This window comes from Bos javanicus, chromosome 1 (assembly GCF_032452875.1).
Source record: "Bos javanicus breed banteng chromosome 1, ARS-OSU_banteng_1.0, whole genome shotgun sequence".
Lineage (NCBI taxonomy): Eukaryota > Metazoa > Chordata > Mammalia > Artiodactyla > Bovidae > Bos > Bos javanicus.
The window spans coordinates 77,895,060-77,920,113 of record NC_083868.1 but is presented as its reverse complement, the minus strand read 5'-3'; the positions used below and the strand labels follow the sequence as shown (position 1 = coordinate 77,920,113).

The window sequence follows — 25,054 nt, the reverse complement described above, 5'->3', positions numbered from 1 at the left end:
ATTGTGAGATTAAAGTGGCAATTTTCAATCTGTTTCAAGTCAAGAGAGCCAAGTTTTTGATTAGCTGTTTGCAGCTCAAATTTGTCCTGACAGGGTTTCTATCTCCTTTAAAGAATTCACCAAGAAATAGTCCTCAAGCAACAAGTGATGGATGGATAAAGCACTATAATTATGATCAAAGTCCAAAGACTCCAGTCTATGTAATTATGCACTTCCCAACCTCTGAAAGTCACTTTGTTCCATTTAAAATAGGATGAGACATGGACATGGGGTGATGTGTACTTTTTGGTTTTCACGGTTTGGGAAATGACAGTTATTAACATTTCTGTTTTACCTTAAGCCATAATATTTGGGGAATAATTTAGAGGGAGAGGATTGTCACTCAATTCTTATTGTTTGCCTTCCATTCTCCACTTATATCTGTCTCTCTTTTTATTATAAATTAGCCTCTTTGAAGTTCAGAATGAAATCATTAAGCTTAGAAGTCAAATTATAAGGACTCAAAAATCTCCTTGCCACTTTCTAATCTCTTATACCTTTTTCTGTTGTTTCAAATGAGCAAACTTAATATATCAAGTTGAATAGCAAACACCCATTCTCACTTTCCATTAACTCAAGCAGTTCTTTTATAATTGAGGGCAATGCCAGCATCATAATAATGAGTCTGATAAAGCATTTTTAGTTGAGAAGTACAAAACTGAAAATTGTTGTGACAATTTAATCAGCTGCATGGTTACCTAGAGTAGATTTTCAATGTAAGGGTTTTGTTGTTGTTGTTGTTGGATTGTTTGGCTGTTTTTTTTCTTTTGTTTTAAGTATAATGGTATAGATTGAGGCAGTATAGATTTGGATAGAATACATACAAATTCATGGTAGGGATAATGCTGCGATCAACACTTTTGTTTCTTAAGTTAAGTATGTTATGTCTTAAGATTATTGATTGAATTTAATTTATCCTCCAAATACATTTGACATTTCATCAAGGTGGTCAATTTTTAGAGCTTCCTTAAAAAAATCAAGTCTTAATTATTTTTATTTGAAATTCAGCATTAGCTTTTCTTTTTCCTTTCTGACTCAGGGAACTTCCATTTTTATGATTGAACTTAGTAGTGTCACTTCTTAACTATGTAATTTTATTCATTGAAACTTTCCATGAGAAAGCTCACTTTCTTCCAAATTTTTCATCACAACCTCCCCTAAATAAAAAGTGCTAATAAGATGTATGTTTCCATTTTATTTTTCTTTTAAACCCTCTTATCTCAGGCAATGAGTGAAAAATTTTCTTATAGGATTTTCAAACTAATGAATTTTTTCAGGATCCCAGTTGATACTATCTAAAATGATAAGTCTTTGCACCTGCATAATCTATTTTGTAGTATACTGTAGAGGTTGATATGGCTTGAATGAATATTTTCAGCTTAGTGAAGAGCTCTCGGTGGATGACTTCGCTTCATGTTAGCACTGGTGTGAAGGTAGGCCATCCTAGGTGCTACATTTGCACTAACACATTTGATAGACCCTTAGGTTAAATCATGTCTTCACCGAGTGAAAGTCTTGTCTCTGAAAGCACTGCTTGCTCTTCTGTCATTTGAGGACCCACCTTATCTTTCCACATAAAATGTATATATAATTTTTACATCAAAATCTTGAATCATTTCCCCTCCCTACTTTTCCTTTTTTAATAGATGTTCTATATACCTTCACTTCTTGAGAAGACAGAATATACCTGAGAAAGCTTAAATACCACAAAACACTTTAAAAAAATAGTTAAACTTTGCTCTGCAAAAGTAAATTTAGGTCAGTTTGTGAGAGAAATTATGATAGCCACTATCAAAAAGAAAAACACCCAATAAAACTGACAAAATATGTAACATATGGATTTTATGAAAAGTGTTTTTTTATCTGGTTTGCCGAGCAAATTTTGAAGGAGTTTTATAAATTAGCAAATATTTAAATAAATTGATAAATACTGTTGGTTGGCGTGACAAGGAGGAATAGAAAAAGGGAAATTATAAAGTCTTAAAATGTCTAAGCTTATTTGAAATGAAAAAAAATATTCATTAATGTTCAGTAAATATTTACTAAATTAATACATAATAAGAAATTTAAAAATTCAAAGTTTTTAAGTATCAGTTTTTACTATAGATCTTTTAGCTTTATCTGAATTAAGACCAGGATAAAGGAAGATCTTTGAAGATAAATGTCAGAGCACCTTAGGTATTCTCAAATGAAACACTCAGATAAAAGTACTTGTGATTTGATATTAATGATATCAAAAATTATCAGACAAATGCCATGTTCTCAACAATATTAGAAGCCAGCAAAACAAATCTAATAAAACAGTTGTTTTCCATATCACCTTCTAGCTCCATAATTTTTATACTTAACATATAATCATAAAATAATTTCAATATTTTATTATATAAATTACATAAGAACTTTCCATATACAAATATGGACATTTACAAATAGCCAAGAATAGAAGAGAAGTGAAAGGCAAAAGATGAAAGATATATCCATCTGAATGCAGGGCTCCAAAGAATAGCAAGGAGAGATAAGAAAGGCTTCCTAAGTGATAGATGGAAAAAACAGAGGAAAATAAAGAATGGGAAAGGCTAGAGATCTCTTCAAGAAAATTAGAGATACCAAGGGAAACTTTTATGCAAAGATGGGCTCGATAAAGGACAGGAACAGTATGGACTGAAAGATATTAAGAAGAGGTGGCAAGAATACAAGAAGACTATACAAAAAAGATCTTCATGACCCAGATAACCATGATCGTGTGATCACTCACGTAGAGCCAGACATCCTGGAATGCGAAGTCAAGTGGGCCTTAGGAAGCATCACTATGAGCAAAGCTAGTGGAGATGATGAAATTCCAGCTGAGTTATTTCAGATCCTAAAAGATGATGGTGTGAAAGTGCTGCACTCAATATGCCAACAAATTTGGGAAAACTCAACAGTGACCACAGGACTGGAAAATGTCAGTTTTCATTCCAATGGCAAAGAATGTTCAAACTATCACACAATTGTACTCATCTCACACATTAGCAAAGTAATGCTCAAAATTCTCCAAGCTTAGCTTCAATAGCACATGAACTGAAAATTTTCAGATGTTCAAGCTGGATTTAGAAAAGGCAGAGGAGTACACATGTCTCTTTCAATTCTGGTTTCCTCGGTGTGTATGCCCAGCAGTGGGATTGCTGGGTCGTATGGCAGTTCTATTTCCAGTTTTTTAAGGAATCTCCACACTGTCTCCATAGTGGCTGTACTAGTTTGCATTCCCACCAACAGTGTAAGAGGGTTCCCTTTTCTCCACATCCTCTCCAGCATTTATTGCTTGTAGACTTTTGGATCGCAGCCATTTTGACTGGCGTGAAACGGTACCTCATTGTGGTTTTGATTTGCATTTCTCTAATAATGAGTGATGTTGAGCATCTTTTCATGTGTTTGTTAGCCATCAGTATGTCTTCTTTGGAGAAATGTCTATTTAGTTTCAAAAAAAAAAAAGAAAGAAAAGGCAGAGGAACCAGAGATCAAATTGCCAACATCTGTTGGATTTTAGAAAAAGCAAGAGAATTCCAGAAAACCATCTAATTCTGTTTTATTGAATATGCTACAGCCTTTGACTGTGTAGATCACAACAAACTATGGAAAATTCTTCAAGAGATGGGAATATCAGACCACCTTACCTGCCTCCTGAGAAATCTGTATGCCTGTCAAGAAGCAACAGTTAGAACTGGACATGGAACAATGGACTAGTTCAAAATTGGGAAAGAAATACTTCAAGGCTGTATATTGTCACCCTGCTTAGTTAACTTATATGCAGAGTACATCAAGTGAAATGTCAGGCTGGATGAAGGCCAAGCTGGAATCAAGATTGCAGGGAGAAATATCAATAACCTCAGATATATAGATGACACCACCTTTATGGAAAAAAGCAAAGAAGAACAAAAGAGCCTCCTGGTGGAAGTGAAAGAGGAGAGTGAAAAAGTTTTAAGTGGGCTTAAAACTCAACATTCAAAAAACAAAGATCATGGCATCTGGTCCCATCACTTCATAGCAAATAGATGGGGAAACAAACAAAACAGTGAGAGATTTTATTTTCTTGGCCTCCAGAATCACCGCAGATGGTGACTGCTGCCATGAAATTAAAAGACGCTTGCTCCTTGGAAGAAAACTTATGACCAACCTAGACAGCATATTAAAAAGCAGAGACATTACTTTGCTGACAAAGGTCCGTCTAGTCAAAATTATGGTTTTTCCAGTCGTCATGTATGGATGTGAGAGTTGGACCATAAAGAAAGTTGAGTGCTAAAAAACTGATGCTTTTGAACCATGGTGTTGGAAAAGACTCTTGAGTGTCCCTTGGACTGCAAGGAGATCAAACCAGTCCATCCTAAAGGAAATCAGTCCCAAATATTCATTGGAAGAACTGATATTGAAGCTGAAACTCCAAAACTTTGGCCACCTGATATGAAGTACTGACTCACTGTAAAAGACCCTGATGCTGGGAAAGACTGAAGGCAGGAGAAGTGGATGACAGAGGATGAGATGGTTGGATGGCATCACCGACTCGATGGACATGAGTTTGAGCAACTCTGGGAGCTGGTGATGGACAGGGAAGCCTGGCATGCTGCAGTCCATGGGGTCACAAAGAATCATACATGACTGAGTGACTGAACTGAACTGAACATTCCATACATTTTGTATTTATCAAATATATAAGTAATGCATAAGAATTATATCATATTAAGGCAAATTATTATAGTACATTTATTTCCTTTATTGGACATTTAGGTTGGCTATTATAAATTAAAAATAGTATATAGCCACCTTTTAAACTTATTTTCTTGGGATCATTTAATGAAACAAATATTTAAAGAAAGCAAACTAACACATGCTCAATCTATACAAATTACTGTATAATCTACCAATGTTGGGCTTCCCTGATGACTTAGACAGTATTACAAATGAAGAACTAAGTACTGAGAAATTAAGTTTGCCAAGGCCTCAGAGCTAGAAAGTAGGAGTGGAATTAAAATCCAACTGGCTTCCCTGGTGGCTCAGATGGTAAAGAATCTGCCTGCAATGCAAGAGACCCAGTTTGTAGACGAGAGACTGATGCTCAAAAAAATAATTAACTTAACCAAGATGACTTAACTAGTATGTGGAAGGAAGTCTTTGTATTTTCATTTTTATCTGAGTCAGAATTTAAACCAGGACTATCTAATCTAAACACTTTGCTGTTTCACCCAGAATATGCTGCCACCTAAGAAGTAAGAGGATGGGCATATAAAAGTGTATATACTTTTTCAAGTTTTTGGAAAATATTGCTCTTTACAAGGGTATGTCTATACATTTTTCCGGAGTTCCTGTTTAGATATTATTTTAAAAATTTGCTAATTTAATAGATGACATGTACTTTAATTAACACTTTTTCATTAACTAGGATAATTATAAAAATTACAAATTTTCTAAGATTTCAACTTTTAATCCTGTATTTTTAGAAAATGAGGATGACAGAAACCACTAAATACCGAGTATTTATGGAATTCTTATTATGTAGCAGAAACTGTTCTATTCACTTTACATATTTAATTTTACTCATTTAATTCTCAAATTACCTTAAGAGGTACTTACTAGTATTATCTATTGCTACCCAAGAGACAGCAGCATAATGTTTAAGAGGCTGGATTTAGTGACCAGGATGCCAATCCTGCCAATCAAATTCTCTGCCAATAGTTAGATCTCCTAGCAATCTCTGTGTTTGTTCTCTCATGCATGATGATAGTCTACCTATCTGACTGAGTGGCTTTGAGAATTAAATGAGTGAATTTCACAAAGGACTTAAAGACAACAACTGGCACATAGTAAGTATAGGTGATAGCTTCTATCTTTACAAATGAAGACATCGAGGCACAGAGAGGCTCTGTAATCTGCCCAGGTTACAATGGCTAGACACTGGTGGAGATAGGTAGGCTCCTGATTACCGCAGCATTATTTTTCTATAGTCATACCTTAATTCTCAGTAGACTCTTACTGGCTCAGATGGTAAAGAATCTGCCTGCAATGCAGGAGACCCGGGTTTGATCCCTGGATTGGGAAGACCCCTGGAGAAGGCAATGACAACCCTCTTTAGTATTCTTGCCTGGAAAATTCCATGGACAGGGGAGCCTGGCAGGCTACAGTTCATGGGGTCTCAAAGAATCAGACACGACTGAAGTGACTGAGCATGGCATCTGTGTAGGGATGATTTTTGTCCTAATTTTTTTTTTAATGTTTAGAAACACTAAAAACTATTTAAATTCTAGAAAAATGGTTTGAATCTAAAGACAGAAAGTATGGGAATTCCCTGGTAGTCCAGTGGTTAGGACTCTGCATTTTGACTGCTGTGGGCTCAGGGTTTAATCCCTGGTGGGTGAACTAAGATCCCACAAGCCTCCTAGCACAACCAATAAATACATAAATGGAGGAAGTGTTCCAAAGATTATTTTTACCATTAAAATAACCCTGGAAAAATGTTGGAAACAATCTATTCTGCCTCTGGATATAAATGAGTTTCAACCATCCTAACTAGGACCTCACAAACAGGGATTCAACTTTGAAAGCCTGGAATTGCGCAGTTTGGAAACTCAAGATCGCTTAACCTCAATAACTCTCTTTTAATTCCTTTTGTTGTTTATTTTGAATCTCCACTTTTGCTCCCCCATTGCTGTTAATAACTCACAAACCCCTCATTCCCTAATTCCTGTTATGAAATTTACTGATTTAAACGTAATCCTCTTCCATGTACTCTCAACTCTACCCAAAATTAATTCTGCTATTTTCCTGTTTCCACTCTACTAATGTGATATCTTTTGCCAGTGTGATATTTTGACCTTGACATTTCTTTCCTTTTACTCCCCCAGGTAGCTTGTCTTAACTGAAAGCCATTCTTTCCCTGAAAATACCCAAATTGCCCGTTGTTCTTCAGTAGAAGCAAAGCCTTTTTATTGAGAAGGTCAAGAGATGGACCTAATATATTTCATATTCAGCACCACTGTTTTCAGATCAGTGTTTACCCACTATCACTCAGCAATTCATGTGTTTAGAAACCTCTTCATCAAAGTGATTTACTGAACCCCATGACAATACACTGACTTTAGGAGCGTCTCCTCTGTAGCTTGGCTCCATTTTCTTCTTTACTTATGCCAACTCTGGAAACTTCAATATCCTTTTGATGTCTTTCCTATAACATAGGCTCACTTTTCCTTGGCTTCCTCAACTTGAGGAGCTCTCATTTCTGTCCCGCTCTAGTTACTGACCCACATAACTGGGTCTTGGACTTCCTTGTTACCTGAAGTTATTACAGTCCCAAATCATAGCACCTCACGCTTCTATTTCTGCTCAAAATCTATTGTCTCTTCACCGTTCTCACACTCCCAGCCTTCACTGAACCTGTACTGTATGTTCACTCTTACAGGTTCCCCTGCAAAAAACCTCTCTCTTCTTCAAAGTTTGTCTCAATTACTGTTCAGTTCATAGTGTCTTTTGTACATATTTCCTTACAAGTGTCTGTTCACTTATTAGACCCTCACTACTCAAAGTGAGATACCTGGAACATTACAGAATTTGGGCTCCTACATCAGTCCTATTAAATGAAAATTTGCATCTTAATGAGAACTCAAGTGGGATAAAGTCATGAACACTAAATTTGACAAGCATTGGTCTAGCCAAGTAGTTCTCCATCCATAATCCTGAAAACAGAGCAATGGTAGCACCTGAGGATGTGATATAAATGCTGATTCTCAGGCCTTGTGTGAGCCCTGCTGCTGCTGCTGCTGAGTCGCTTCAGTTGTGTCCGACTCTGTGCAACCCCATAGACCGCAGCCCACCAGGCTCCCCTGTCCCTGGGATTCTCCAGGCAAGAACACTGGGGTGGGCTGCCATTTCCTTCTCCTATGCCTGAAAGTGAAAAGTGAAAGTGAAGTCGCTCAGTCGTGTCCAACTCTTAGCGACCCCATGGACTGCACCCTACCAGGCTCCTCTGTCCATGGGATTTTCCAGGCAAGAGTACTGGAGTGGGTTGCCATTGCCTTCTCCATGTGTGAGCCCTGCCAAATCCAAAAAACCTGAAATTGTGGCCCAGCAACCTGTATTTTAACATATTTTTCAGGAGATTCTGATGCACACTGAACTTTGAGAACCAACTTATAAAACTTTCAAGGGGAGAGATAGTCTTGTTTACTTTGTTATTCATTTAGTGTATATGGTAGGTACTTTACAAATGCATAATAAATGAATGAGTGAATAAAGCTTTTTTTATCATCACAAATAATGTTTTATTTTTCTTTTCTGATATGCCATAGAACTGTATGCTTCTCTAAAGGTATTTATATTTACTTACTTAAATAGCTAAGTTCTTACTTATTTCTGAATAGATAGTCAATACCATGTCTAATACTGAGTAGTGGACTTAATAGGTATTTGACAATTGTTTATTTCAGTTGGAATGTTTTTGTTCTACACTTTCATGTTTGTGTTCTCTCCCCCTCTCTCCTTATCCATCTTTCCATCCCTTGATACATTGTTTCAGATCAAATAAAGGACCAAATAGGAGACAGAAAGCAGGCAGGAACCTGACATATTGGAATTCATATCCAGATAGCAACAGAAATAAATCCTAGGGGGAAAAGCTGAAGAAAGTGAGAAAGGCAAATGAATTGGGTTTGAGACTGGAGGTGCTAGCTGGCCACATCCATAGTCTATCCAACCCTTGTGGATAAAATGTATTTGTTCGTCATGCTAAACCATCTGAGAACATGTGTAGTGCAAACACTACTGGAAACCAGAGGCAGTTGGGATCTAAAAGACCCAGTCCTAAGGGAGCGTCATGATTTTTACTACCTAAAGAACTCTGTTCGGTCTCAACCAACAAGAACCCTGAAATGAAATTGTCAGGTTGGGTAACTAATACTACTCTTGGCAGCTTCAGCCCAAGGATCCTTTTCATTGAACAGGGACAGACTATAAATAATAGTGTTTGTGTCACATTTTGTCACTTCCAAGAACTCCAGAAGTCTTGACAAATAGATGCCAGTGTGTTCTATGCCAGCTTGCAGGTGGATAGTTTTTAGTACTCAAGGAGGAGGGTCACTGTAACCAGATAGCAACCAAGATGATATGGTTCTTCAGTTCAAGACTTCTGGCTAAAAATGAGTGCACTGTCATTCTGGAATTTTTCTCAGTTAGGGACATCCCCCAAATCAAGTCTTTACTGGAGCATTAAAATTTTCTAACATTGTAAATGTGAAAGTGTTAGTCTCTCAGTTGTGTCTGACTTTGCAAATCCATGGACTGTAGCCCTCCAGGTTCCTCTGTCCATGGAATACTCTAGGTAAGAATAATACTGGAGTGGGTAGCCATTCCATTCTCCAGGAAATCTTCCTGACCTAGGAATCGAACCCGGGTCTCCTGTATTCAAGGCAGATTCTTTACCATCTGAGCCACCAGGGAAACCTCTGGTGACACTGTGAGTAACTGTTGAAAAAATTACTTACTTCTTTGTATGCCTCAGCTCTGTGATAAATGGTTGGCCAAAGTCATTAAATAGGACCCACAAGCTAATTTCAATGACCTCCCTCTTAGAGGGCCCAGCTCAACAGGTCTTCCTTGGTGGTTCTTCTAGTCACATACTACAATCCAGAAAGCAGACAGAGAGGATCAATTGACTGTGTTTGCCTAGACAGTCATTTTAGTCTCTATGTGGTTGTTCTTAGGAAACCTAACATCCCTTTTGCCATTTTCCTGATCCTCCAAGGTAGAGTTGCCTGGTCATTGTGCATGCAGCCCCACCATAGCAAGGCAAAAACCAAATAATGGGACTTTTTCTTATATTAAAAAACATCTCTGTCTTTTTGTCTTTTCTCCACCCCTTGCTTTAGTAGTTTTTAAGAATAGAAAAGTTTGCACTAAAAACCACAAGTTTCAGAACAACTGAACTAAAGAATAGGTATGGGTTTTAAAGATATTACTATTTATTTCATTTGCAATGGAAATAGTGTTTCGTTTAAAGAAAGCAGTACTAAGAAACCCTATGAGATTAACTCCATTTCATAAGAAGCTTACAGATTTCTGCATGAAATAATTAAATAACCAATTTCAAAGGTTTTTACAACAATATTTCTTCAAATATTTATTATTATAATAACTAATCCAGTGGGACTACATAGTTTCTATAATTTTAAGCAAAATATATTTATAATATCAAGTTTTTGATCAAAAAAAAGATAAAGGCCAAGGAGGAAGAGAATTCTTTCAGTGATAATGTATGCTCACATGTCATGGTCTCTTAATTAATTGCAACCTCAACCTCTTCGCTTCCACATTTCTAAGCCCCAGTTCCTCACTGTACTATTTTGTTCTTATAAAACACATCACCTTCCAAAATGCTACTTCATTTACTTATGTTTGTTGTTTCATACCTGTCTCTCCATAGTGAAAGGTAAGGATATTTATGAGGGCAGGATAGTTGATGACTTTGTCACCTGATTTACCCCAAAAACCTAGAAAAGAGTCTGGCACATGTGGATGCTTAGTGAATAACTTGTTGATTGAATGAATTATGGAGAAGCAGTTAATAATCCTTACTCAGGGATGCTTTTCCTGATACTAAGATACAGTTTCTTTAAAATGAGTGAAAAAATCTGATGGAAAAAAGAAGTTTCTTTTTCTTTCATCAGGACTATGAGACTTAAAAAGATTCTGACTCAAAGTTACAGAGCTGGTCAGTGTGATAAGCCTGGATACCTTGTTTATCCAAATCTCTTCTAATTATTTGGGGTTTAATTATGCAAAACCCTTTCAAATGTAGTATTTGAACCACAAAGCTATTATTAGTTGCATTTTATAGATAAACAATCTGAGGGCAAAGACAAGATCAGATTCCTAGAAGCTAAACAAGTAGCCTTTATTATTACACATTTCTCTTGCAACTTTTGATTTTAAAAATGTACTGGGTACCATCTATGCATCAAGTCCTATTCCAGGCACTAATGAACAAAAACTCATCCTTACTGTCATGGAACTGATATCTTTAGTTCACAAATAAGCACATGATATGTTGGGTAGTGCTGAGTCTCTGCATAAAACTGAGGCAGGATAAGGGGTATGTAGTGATAATGACAGGTTGGAGGGAGTGTTACATTAAATAGGATGCCATATAATAAGTCCTCTCAGACAAAGTGACCTTTGAGTAGAGAGATCTGAAGAAAATAAGGAAGAAATCTGAGGGAGAGAGAATTCCCCCAGATTTCCAAGGATACTGGAGTGGCTGGAACAGAGTGGGCAAAATGGGGAGATAAGAGATGAGATCAATTGTTAGGGAGCAGGGCTGCAGAGTGTACAAGGGTTGACTTTCTCTCATAAGAATGTTATTGTCTCATATTTTAAAGGATTACTTTGGCTGTGTGCTATGTGGGAAACAGATTGTAGAGACCAGGTCTGTGGCTGTTGTTCTGAATAAGAATTGATGATGCTTTATACTAAGGTGATAAAAAGTGGTAGTATCAATGATACTACTATTTTAGATCAATGATCCAAAGATGACTAATAGAAGTGTTGAAGTTTACTGAAAAGGACCTTATTTGGGACCTGGCTGTCATCCATAGAAGGGCATCTGGTTTCCACAGTAGGGCATTACCTAAGTGAATATACGTCAACTCAAAGCTAGCTCTCAAACTTGAAAGCTTAGAGAGCTGATGTTTTAGCACAAGATCATTTCTTGGTTAACACCAGGATTGATGATGAAAATGAGAAAGCCAAGGTATCATCTCTTACAGTGGGAAATATGGCCATCTTGAATACCGTTGGCTGATGAGCATATTTTTCTCTTGTAGACATATTGTAAAGAACAGCAAATAGATTCAGGATGTTGCTTGATGAATATGCCATAGCAGAAAAATGGAGGTCAGTGAATAATTTGATAGCTTGATATATCCATCTCCATACAGTTAACTCCATAAAGATAAACACACTGAAAGAACCATATAGATACTTGTGTTCTTGGGCCAGAATATACACGTGCCAGGATGGAGCTGAAGATCCAATAGAACATACCCTCTCTTCTTGCTCCTCAGCCCTGACAATGAGCAACAAACTCTACCCTACCTTGGTTACACATTTTTCCTTGAGATATGTTACTATAAATGATTAGATTTCACTCTGTTTTTGTCCTGAGATCATTTCTGTCTTTTTTGTGACTTTGCCAATGAGATCAAGTTTATTTTTGCTTTACTCACAAAAGGCATTTCATGTTATTTCTCAGTTTCTGAGTTGTCCTATTATATGTCACTATTATAACTACCTTATAGAATTCTCCTAAAATTCTTTTCAATAATTATCTGCTAAATGTAGGCCAATTGAATCATAACAAGCATAGATTTCTTTTCACATCATGGAACCTGCTGGTTGTGGTGGCAGTGGGGGCATTCTTATTATTAATTGCATGCCTGCTCAGTTGCTAAATCATGTCCAACTCTTTGAGACCTCATAGACTGTAGCCCACCAGGCTCCTCTGTCCTTGGGATTTTCCCAGGCAAGAATGCTAGAGTAGGTTGCTATTTCCTTCTCCAGGGGATCTTTCTGACCCAGGGATCAAACCCACATCTCCTGCATTGGCAGGTGAATTCTTTACCACTGAGCCACCTGGGAAGGCTGTTATAAAATAAATTTATATTAAAAAAAATTTTAAATAGCCTAATTCCAAAAGTCTCTGTTGAATCTACTTTCACTAGACCTTTTTGGATATATGGTATGATAGCTTTTATGAACTGTAATTATTAAGCAAAAATTCTTGTAATTTTCTTAAACCTTTTGCCCCAAACAATGTTTCATTTATAAGATGCTTGCCTAGTTGTCTATAATTTTTATAGACAACTATAGACAAATATATTATATTTTATAATATAAGTTCCTTATATTTTTAAGGAATTAAATATAAACACATTCTGAGTCTTTGTTATTTTAACTCCAAAAGAGTATGTTAGAGAGAAGCATCTCAAGTCTTTCATGTGGTTCTTTGTGCTTGGGGAAGAAATGGTTGAATTTAAGCCCACCTTCCCCTAGGGCTAAAGAGATTAAATAATCAAATGATGATTAGATCCTCTATTTATGCATGTTTCTTATTAATGTGAGTGTGTGTTTGTGTTCAGTTGTGTGTGTGCCTGCTTAGTCATGTATGACTCTTTGCTACCCTGTGGACTGTAACCCCCCAGGCTCCTTTGTCCATGGAATTTTCCAGGCAAGAGTACTGAAGTGGGTTGCCACTTCCCAATCCAAGGTATCTTCCTGACCCAGTGGTTGAAACTGCATCTCTTGAGTCTCCTGAATTGGCCGGTGGATTCTATATCATGGTGCTACCTGGGAAGTCCACTTGTTATATGTAGAAAATGGTATATATATAATCTCCCATTTACTTGAGACAACTTTGTGCTTATTAGCTAAACCTGGGAAAGCACGCGCTCCATTTGCCAGCAATGTGTCTTGAAGTACAAAACCAGTCAAAGTATCCCAGTGAACATAAGAAATATTTACTTAAGTAAAAAAATGTTAATGGGAAGGTTTTGATTTTTCAATTTATTAGCATTTCAAAGAAACAAATGACAAAAGTTCATTCATGACAAAGTGAAAATATAGATTATTAAAATGAAAATGTATATGAAACAAGATGTTATATTTTCTTTCACATGCTATAGGTCAGGAAAATTACTTATTTTAGAAATAAAGTATGATTATTTTGTTTACTGCCTTTGATATTAGAACATGAAAGTATCCGAGGTTACTATTTAGAATATTTACTAAAGGGTAAAAAGCTATTAAGCTTCCTGATGGCTCAGCAGGTAAAGAATCTGCCAGCAATGCAGGAGACTTAGGAGACTGGGTTCAATCCCTGGGTTGGGAAGATCCCCTGAAAGAGGGCATGGCAACCCACTCCAGTATTCTTGCCCAGAGAATCCCATGGACAGAGGAGCCTGCATGCTACAGTCCATAGGGTCGCAGAGAGTTGGACACAACTGAAGCAACTGAGCACATATATACACAGCATATTTATATGTGTGTGTGTGTTTTATTTTTGAATAAAATAATTTTGCTATTGTTCAGTCACTAAGTCATGTCCAACTCTTTGTCACCTCATGAACTGGAGCACTCCAGGACTCTCTGTCCTTCACTATCTCCTAGAGATTGCTCAAACTCATTTCCATTGAGTTGACAAGTAATTTTAAGAAGTAATTTTCAGCTGAATCTTTGTGGGAGAGATATATTACCAATGCTTACCTTCCAAGAGACTAGAATTCTCGATATGCCAATGTTGCAATGGCTTTTTTTCAAAAAATATTTATCTAAAAACATCCTAAAAAATGGGCAATAGAATAAGTTGGAAAATTTAAAAATCACAAAGTCCTTTCATATTTGCATTAATGACCTACTTATTTAGAAATTTCATGTACTGAGATTTCAACTCACACTCAGTTCAGTTCAGTTCAGTCTCTCAGTCGTGTCCAACTGTTTGCGACCCCATGAACCACAGCACGCCAGGCCTCCCTGTCCATCACCAACTCCCAGAGTCCACCCAAACCCATGTCCATTGAGTCGATGATGCAATCCAACCATCTCATCCTCTCTCGTCCCTTTCTCCTCTTGCCCTCAATCTTTCCCAGCATCAGGGTCTTTTCCAATGAGGCAGATCTTCACATCAGGTGGCCAAAGTATTGGAGTTTCAGCTTCAACATCAGTCTTTCCAATGAACACCCAGGACTGATCCCCTTTAGGATGGACTGTTTGGATCTCCTTGCAGTCCAAGGGACTCTCAAGAGTCTTCTCCAACACCACAGTTTAAAAGCATCATTTCTTCCATGCTTAGCTTTCTTTATGGTCCAACTCTCACATCCGTACATGGCTACTGGAAAAACCATAGCCTTGACTACATGGACCTTTGTTGGCAAAGTAATGACTCTGCTTTTTTAACATAAAATTTCCCACACCCGCTCTTGCATGTCATGTCCTCTTATTTTCCATTGTCTCATGCCCTCAACATAATTTTTTGTTCAGCTTGATGAGCTAGAAGGGATCTTAATTGAATTAGTGGAGAGAAGCCAAATTTTTGCTTTTACATTCCACTGAGAACACCTGAATAGAAAGATCATGCGATAGCTCTTGAAATGTAGCCCCCTGCAATGAATTTTATACTGATTTCAAGCAAGAAATCATAATTAGTTAGCAATAAATTTCATAGTTAACATTTGTATAGACTTACAGAATTTGTGGAAGTGAAAGTAATATTGTCATAATTTTTAAAGCCATCTTTAGTCTCAAAGTCAAAGTGTTAGCTGCTCAGTCATGTCTGACTCTTTGCGAGTCCATGGACTGTAGCCCACCAGGTTCCTCTGGCCATGGGATTCCACAGATAAGAATTCTGGAGTGGGTTGCCATTCTTTTCTCCAGGGGATCTTCCTGACCCAGAGATCGAACCTGGGTCTCCCACACTGCAAGTAGATTCTTTACTTCCTGCCACCAGGGAAACCCATCTTTAGTCTATTGGAACACAATTAAATGGAAGTTAAGATATCTGCTTCTACAAAATCTTTAAAAATTAGAGAGACTACTGGTTTAATTTACCTCCAATACACAGGGAGCTCAGAGGATGTAACTTCTCTTACAAGACAAAGCTGGACTGAAAAATCAAAATATTTTATTGTACCCATTAGAAAAATGGGGTTGCAGAACAAGCAGCCACTATAAAACCTGAAGACATAGGTTCATGTCAGAGAGAGACATAGTAGAGATCTGCTTAGCTGCAGGAAATTTCATAAAGTGGTGGGATCATTTAATTAATTAAGTGATCACTTTAGTTGAGGCAGTGTCCACTAGCTTACCAGACTGTTCTGCAGTTTTAGAAGAGACCCATACTTTCCTAGGCTTCTACTTGAACCCAGACTTTTCTGGGCTTCTACCTGGAACCTCACTATTAGGATCTGAGTAAAAGCCCCCATTGAAGGGAAAGGGAAGAGAAGCCATTGTGAAATAAAGTGTTCTCTATAATCCCATGGACTGGCGGGCTACAGTCCATGAGCCTGGTGGGCTACAGTCCATAGGGTTGCAAAGAGTGGGACATGACTGAAGCAACTTAGCATGCATGCACACAAAGGTAATGCAATGGAGTAAAGATAATCTTTCAACAAATGGTGCTAAGATAAACAAACATCCACACCTTTTATAAAAATTAACTCAAAATGCATCATAGACCTAAATGTAAAACTTAAAACTGGGAAACCTCTAGAAAACAACAGGAGAAAATCTACATGACCTTGGTATGGGAATGAATTATTATGTAGAAGACCAAAGGCATGATTCATTAAATAATTGCTAAGCTGGACTTCATTAAAATTAAAACTTCAACTCTGTGAAAGACAATGCCCCAAAAGATGAGAAGACATGTCACATACTGGGAGAAAATATTTGCAGAAGACACGTCTGATAAAGGAATGTTATCTAAAATATACCAGTGACTCTTAAAGCTCAGTATTAAAGTGAATAACCTGATTAAAAAGTAGGTAAAAATCGTGAACAGATACATCACAAAGAAAGACATACGGATGGCAATTAGACATATATGAAGATGGTCAACATTATATGTTATTGTGGAGTTGAAAATTAAAACAGTGAGATACCACTGCACATCTATCAGAATAGCTCAAAAGCAAAACACAACACCAAACACTGGCAAAAATAGGAAGCGGCATGAACTTACCTTCATTGCTGATGGAAATACAAAAATGACACAACCACTCTGGAAGATAGTTTGGCAGTTTCTTACAAAACTAAACATTCTCTTAAAACATGATCCAGGAGTTGTGCTCATCTGTATTTTTCCCAAATGGTTGAAAATGTATATGCACACAAAAATCTGCATAGGCATGTTTATAACAGTTTTACATTCAGTTCGTTCAGTTCAGTCGCTCAGTCGTGTCCGACTCTTTGCGACCCCATGAATCGCAGCACACCAGGCCTCCCTGTCCATCACCGACTCCCGGAGTTCACTCAGACTCACGTCCATCAAGTCAGTGATGCTATCCAGCCACCTCATCCTCTGTCGTCCCCTTCTCCTCCAGCCCCCAGTCCCTCCCAGCATCAGAGTCTTTTCCAATGAGTCAACTCTTTGCATGAGGGAGTCAAAGTACTGGAGTTTCAACTTTAGCATCAGCCCTTCCAAAAAAATCCCAGGACTGATCTCCTTTAATATGGACTGGTTGGAGCTCCTTGCAGTCCAAGGGACTCTCAGGAGTCTTCTCCAACACCACAGTTCAAAAGCATCAATTCTTCGGCGCTCAGTTTTCTTCACAGTCCAACTCTCACATCCATACATGACCACAGGAAAAACCATAGCCTTGACTAGACAAACCTTTGTTGGCAAAGTAATGTCTCTGCTTTTCAATATGCTATCTAGGTTGGTCATAACTTTCCTTCCAAGGAGTAGGCGACTTTTAATTTCATGGCTGCAATCACCATCTGCAGTGATTGGGGAGCCCCCAAAAATAAAGTCTGACACTGTTTCCACTGTTTCCCCATCTATTTCCCATGAAGCGATGGGACCAGATGCCATGATCTTCGTTTTCTGAATGTTGAGCTTTAAGCCAACTTTTTCACTGTCCACTTTGACTTTCATCAAGAGGCTTTTTCGTTCCTCTTCACTTTCTGCCATAAGGGTGGTGTCATATGCATATCTGAGGTTATTGATATTTCTCCTGGCAATCTTGATTCCAGCTTGTGCTTCTTCCAGCCCAGCGTTTCTCATGATGTACTCTGCATATAAGTTAAATAAGCAGGGTGACAATATACAGCCTTGACGTACTCCTTTTCCTTTTTGGAACCAGTCTGTTGTTCCATGTCCAGTTCTAACTGTTGCTTCCTGACCTGCATACAGATTCCTCAAGAGGCAGGTCAGGTGGTCTGGTATTCCATCTCTTTCAGAATTTTCCACAGTTTATTTTGTTCCACACAGTCAAAGGCTTTGGCATAGTCAATAAAGCAGAAATAGATGTTTTTCTGGAACTCTCTTTTGCTTTTTCCATGATCCAGCGGATGTTGGCAATTTGATCTCTGGTTCCTCTGCCTTTTCTAAAACCAGCTTGAACATCTGGAAGTTCACGGTTCACATATTGCGGAAGCCTGGCTTGGAAAATTTTGAGCATTTCTTTACTAGCATGTGAGATGAGTGCAATTGTGCAATAGTTTGAGCATTCTTTGGCATTGCCTTTCTTTGGGATTGTAATGAAAACTGACCTTTTCCAGTCCTGTGGCCACTGCTGAGTTTTCCAAATTTGCTGGCATATTGAGTGCAGCACTTTCACAGCATCATCTTTCAGGATTTGAAACAGCTCAACTGGAATTCCATCACCTCCACTAGCTTTGTTCATAGTGATGCTTTCTAAGGCCCACTTGACTTCACAGTCCAGGATGTCTGGCTCTAGGTGAGTGATCACACCATTGTGATTATCTGGGTCATGAAGATCTTTCTTGTACAGTTCTTCTGTGTATTCTTGCCATCTCTTAATATTTTCTGCTTCTGTTAGGTCCATACCATTTCTGTCCTTTATCGAGCCCATCTTTGCATGAAATGTTCCCTTCGTATCTCTAATTTTCTTGAAGAGATCCCTAGTCTTTCCCATTCTGTTGTTTTCCTCTATTTCTTTGCATTGATCACTGAAGAAGGCTTTCTTATCTCTTCTTGCTATTCTTTGGAACTCTGCATTCAGATGCTTATATCTTTCCTTTTCTCCTTTGCTTTTCGCTTCTCTTCTTTTCACAGCTATTTGTAAGGCCTCCGCAGACAGCCATTTTGCTTTTTTGCATTTCTTTTCCATGGGGATGGTCTTGATGCCTGTCTCCTGTACAATGTCATGAACCTCATTCCGTAGTTCATCAGGCACTCTATCTATCAGATCTAGGCCCTTAAATCTATCTCTCACTTCCACTGTATAATCATAAGGGATTTGATTTAGGTCATAGTGGTCTAGTGGTCTGAATGGTCTAGTGGTTTTCCCTTCTTTCTTCAATTTAAGTATGAATTTGGTAATAAGGAGTACAATATCTGAGCCACAGTCAGCTCCTGGTCTTGTTTTTGTTGACTGTATAGAGCTTCTCCATCTTTGGCTACAAAGAATATAATCAATCTGATTTTGGTGTTGACCATCTGGTGATATCCATGTGTAGAGTCTTCTCTTGTGTTGTTGGAAAAGGGTATTTGCTATGACCAGTGCATTTTCTTGGCAAAACTCTATTAGTCTTTGCCCTGCTTCATTCCGTATTCCAAGGCCAAATTTGCCTGTTACTCCAGGTGTTTCTTGACTTCCTACTTTTGCATCCTAGTCCCCTATAATGAAAAGGACATCTTTTTTGGATGTTAGTTCTAAAAGGTCTTGTAGGTCTTCATAGAACCGTTCAACTTCAGCTTCTTCAGCATTATTGGTTGGGGCATAGACTTGGATTACTGTGATATTGAATGGTTTGCCTTGGAAACGAACAGAGATCATTCTATCGTTTTTGAGATTGCATCCAAGTACTGCATTATGGACTCTTTTGTTGACCATGATGGCTACTCCATTTCTTCTGTGGGATTCCTGCCCGCAGTAGTAGATATAATGATCATCTAAGTTAAATTCACCCATTCCAGTCCATTTGAGTTCGCTGGTTCCTAGAATGTCGACATTTACTCTTGCCATCTCTTGTTTGACCACTTCCACTTTGCCTTGATTCATGGACCTGACATTCCAGGTTCCTATGCAATATTGCTCTTTACAACATTGGACCTTGCTTCTATCACCAGTTACATCCACAGCTGGGTATTCTTTTTGCTTTGGCTCCATCCCTTCATTCTTTCTGGAGTTATTTCTCCACTGATATCCAGTAGCATCTTGGGCACCTACTGACCTGGGGAGTTCCTCTTTCAGTGTCCTATCATTTTGCCTTTTCCTACTGTTCATGGGGTTCTCAAGGTAAGAATACTGAAGTGGTTTGCCATTCCCTTCTCCAGTGGACCACATTCTGTCAGATCTCTCCACCATGACCCGCCTGTCTTGGGTGGCCCCATGGGCATGGCTTAGTTTCACTGAGTTAGACAAGGCTGTGGAACTAGTGTGATTAGATTGACTAGTTTCCTGTGAGTATGGTTTCAGTGTGTCTATCCTGTGATGCCCTCTTGCAACACCTACCATCTTACTTGGGTTTCTCTTACCTTGGGCATGGGGTATGTCTTCAGGGTTGCTCCAGCAAAGTGCAGCTGCTGCTCCTTACCTTGGACGAGGGGTATCTCCTCACCGCTGCCCTTCCTGACCTTCAACATGGGATAGCTCCTCTAGGCCCTCCTCTGTCCATGCAGTCACTGCTCCTTGGACGTGGGGTTGCTCCTCCCAGCCGCCGCCCCTGGCCTCAGGCGTGGGGGTGTGGGATAGCTTCTCTCGGCTGCCGTCCCTGACTTTGGACTTGGGTAGCTCTTCTGGGACGTTCCTGAGCCATTGCAGCATGGCACTCTTGGCCCCGGCCCCTGACCTCGGACGTGGGGTAACTCCTCTTGGCTGCCACCCTTCAGGCATGGGGTCCTCCCGGCTTCTGCCCCTGATCTCAGACATTGGGTAGCTCCTCTCAGCCGTGCTTAAGTGTGCCGGTCACAGCTGCCCATGCAGTTTTACGTTAGTCTTATTCATAATTGTCAAAAACTGAAAACAACCAAGATGTTCTTCAGTAGGTGAGTTGATAAACAGTGGTATATTCAGGCATGGAATATTATTAAATGCTAAAGAGAAATGAGCTATCAAGATACGGAAAGGCATGGAGGAATTTTAAATGTATATACCGAGTGAAATTAGCAAATCTACAAAATAATGTATGATTTCGACTATATAATGTTCTGGCAAACGCAAAATTGTGAAAATATGATGAGAATCAGTGGTGACTAGGATTTTTGAGAAGGGAGGGTAGAAGAGGCAAAGCACAGAAGATTTTTAGAGAAACGAGAGTATTCTGTATGGTACTATAATGGTGCATACTTATCATTATATATTTGCACCAACTCATAGAATGTACACAACCAACAGTGGACTTCAATATAAACTATGGGCTTGAGTGATAATATTCCAAGTTAAGTTCACCATGTCACGTACGTATTACTCTGGTTGACAATGAGAGAGACTGTGCATATATAGGAATAGGTGGAAAATTTCTATACCTTCTGCTCAGTTTTGCCCTATACCTGAAACCACTCTAAAAAATAGTCTTAAAAGTAAACAAACAATCAAAAAACCAGTAGGACAAGGATGGGTTCATCAGTATACTCACCAATAGCCCACAGCCAGGGAAAGAAGCAGTGAACTAGAAGATGTCAAAAGAATCTTCTCAAACTGAAATTCAAGGAGGAAACAAATGAAAAAAAAAAAATCCAAAAAACAGGTCATCCAAGAAATGTGAAATAATGTCAGAACATGTAACATATTTATAATTAGAATACAGGAAAAGAGAACCAAAAGGAAAAAAAATATTTAAAGCAATAATGGCTGAGAACTTTCTCAAATCAATGGAACAAAGAATGGCAGATCTCAGAATCTGAAAGAACAAGAAGCAGGATAAATGCCAAAGACCAAACACACACACCATCACCACCACCCCTTAAGAATATCATATTTAAATTGTAGGAAACCAAAGACAAAGAGAAAATCTTTTTTTCTTAAGTTTTTATTTTTTTAAATTTATTTATTATTATTATTTTTTTTACTTTACAGACACTGAAGGGGCAGGGAACATGGAGAGAATCTTCTTTCCTATAGAGAAACAGGAATAACAATTGCAATATACCTCTCAGGAATCATTCAGGGAAGAAGTAGAGTGAAATACTGAAAGTGTTGGCAAAAACTGCAAACCTAGAATTCTACATCTAGTATCCTTCAAAAGTGAAAGAAAAAGGCTTTTTTCAGACATAACCAGACATATAAAAACCAAGGGAATTCATTGCCATCAGACCTGCCCACAAGAAATGTTAACAGAAATTCTTAACATAGAAGGGGCTTCCCTCATAGCTCAGTTGGTGAAGAATCTGCCTGCAATGCAGGAGACCCTGATTTGATTCCTGAATCAGGGAGATCAGCTGGAGAAAGGCTAGGCTACCCACTCCAGTATTCTGGCCTGGTGAATTCCATGTACTATAGTCCATGGGGTCACAAAGAGTTGGACATGACTGAGTGACCTTAACTTTCACCTTCAACATAGAGAAAAAATAATATAGGTAAGATGTTTAAATGAAAATATTTTTTCTACATGAAGAAAAAAGGAGGATTGGGGAAAGAATAAATAAAGGTAAAGTAAAATATTTTTATTACTCTTAATTGGCCTCAGTTCAGTGCAGTTCAGTTCAGCCGCTCAGTCATGTCTGACTCTGCGACCCCATGAATCGCAGCACGCCAGGCCTCCCTGTCCATCACCAACTCCCGGAGTTCACCCAGACTCAAGTCCATGGAGTCGGTGATGCCATCCAGCCATCTCATCCTCTGAGGTCCCCTTCTCCTCCAGCCCCCAATCCCTCCCAGCATCAGAGTCTTTTCCAATGAGTCAACTCTTCATATGAGGTAGCCGAAGTATTAGAGTTTCAGCTTTAGTATCAGTCCTCCCAAAGAACACCCAGGACAGATCTCCTTTAGGATGGACTGGTTGGATCTCCTTGCAGTCCAAAGGACTCTCCAGAGTCTTCTCCAACACCACATTTCAAAAGCATCAATTCTTTGGTGCTCAGCTTTCTTCACAGTCCAACTTTCACATCCGTACATGACCACTGGAAAAACCATAGCCTTGAGAAGGTAAAGTTGGAATCTAAATTTGACTACCATTTACTAAAAATGAATTCTGGAGTTCATTTTTTTCCTGTGTAAAATGAGCATATCTGAGTTCATTGCATGATTTTAACCTAATATGTGGTTTTTGTAAGGCCTCTGAAATTGCAGATTGAGCTATTGTAAAATGGACATTTTTCTGGGATGTCAGTTTATACTTTTGACCACATTGTTAGATGTCTATTACTCATAAAATGACTAAATCTCTCTGACCCCACTGATTTCTATAGATTGAACATGCATTCTGTGGAAACCTGGAAGATGGTACTCTTTTTTTTCAAAATTTTTATCTGTTTATTTTGTTTTAATTTTTGTTGGAGTATAGTTCATATATTTTCTGCTATACAGCAAAGTGAATCAGTTATATATGTACATATATTCACTTTTTTTCTGATTCTTTCCCATATAGGTGATTATAGAGAACTGAGTAGAGTTCCCTGTGCTATACACTAGGTCCTTATTAGTTATCTATTTTATATATAGTAGTGTATATATGTCAATCCTGGTCTCCCAATTTATCCTTCCCTCCTTCCCTTCTGGTAACCGTAAGTTTATTTATTACATTTGTGACTCTATTTCTATTTTGTAAATAAGTTCATTTATACCCTTTTTTAAGATACCACATATAAATGATATTACATTTGTCTTTTTCCATCTGACTTATTTCACTCAATATGACTGTGTCTAGCTCCATCCATATTGCTGCAAATAACATTATTTTGCTCTTCTTTTATGACTGAGCACTATTCAGTCATATATATATATATATATATATATATATATACACCATGTCTTTATTCATTCCTCTGTCGATGGACATTTAGGTTCTTGACTAATGTTTATAAATATCAGTAGGTACCAAAATGACTTTTAAAGTGCTATTTGAGTTCTTTCAGTAGTGATTGTGATTATAAGTATAGAATAGAATCTGGATGGGCTTCAGAATTTGAAAACACCCTAGGTTTCAGGTCTTTTAAGTTTGGTTTTATCAATGGAGAAAATTAAAATTCAGAAAATGGATTTACAGAAATATCAAAGGATCTCAAAACTTCTGCCCTGTTCTTCACATTCACAAAGATGAGTGACTGCAGATCTAAAAGAATGTCTGGACCAGTTCTAGGCAAGATGAACTAATTATCTCATTCATAGTTTGTTTCATTTTATTCATTCTTTCATTCACTTATGTATTCAGAAAACAGTAAGTTTTTAATATGGGCCAAGCATAGTGTTAGGTGCTTTGGATACAGAAAAAGTACATATATTTTAGGTACCATTTCTTGAAAGCCTATTAAGTGATTTAGTTCACTTAATTCTCAAAACATTCTAAAGACCTGGCAACACGGAGACTCAGAGACATTACTTGGATATTCTTGTCCAAGGCTATACAAATAGTAATCTTCACCTTACTTTAAACTCAGGTATGATGCCCCTCTAAGACTGTAGACCTTCATGTTCCCTGCCTCTCTCTCTCTTAATATCTGCCTTTCACAAACCTAAGAGTTTTGGGAGGAAAAATAAACACATAAGGCAATAATATACATGTCAGCAACAATAACAGTAATACAATACCTAGTGAAAGTACCTAACATAAATTAAACAAATAGTGTTTTTTTTCAATATTTATTTGCTTATTTGGCTTATTTACTTATTTGTGCCAGGTCTTAGTTGCGGCACACAGGATCTTCATTGCGGCCATGGAATCTTTTAGTTGAGGCCTGGGACATGCAAGCTCTTAGTTGAAGCCTGTGGGATTTAGTTCTCTGACCAGGGATCAAACCTGGGCCCCTTGCTTTGGGAGCTCAGAGTCTTAGCCACTGAACCATCAGGTTAGTCCCCACCAAATCACTTATTGAGGGCCTATTTCATTACTCACATCCTTTTTGTAAGCTAAAAATAGGAAGTTCAGAAAAGCTATACTCAAAGACATGCAGAAAGGTTTTTTTTTTTTTTTAAATCACAATGGAAAACTTTAAAACTAGATGAGACCTTCCAGTTTACCTATTATCACTTCCTTATTTTCTCAGAAAAACCTACACCTGCAGTGCGGTAGGTCTTGACCAGAACACACAGGAAACAGAGCCAGCTTGAGGAACATTGACTGCCAATTTAAGATTTCTGAGTCTGAAGTTTATTCAAGATGT

The 25,054-nt window shown here is 38.0% G+C and overlaps 1 protein-coding gene across 6 annotated transcripts in view; it reads left to right on the top strand.

The window, feature by feature from the left end:
- Positions 1-25,054, top strand: part of TP63 (tumor protein p63) — a 272,844-nt gene that overhangs the window by 8,768 nt on the left and 239,022 nt on the right. The gene's annotated exons all lie outside the window — the stretch shown is intronic.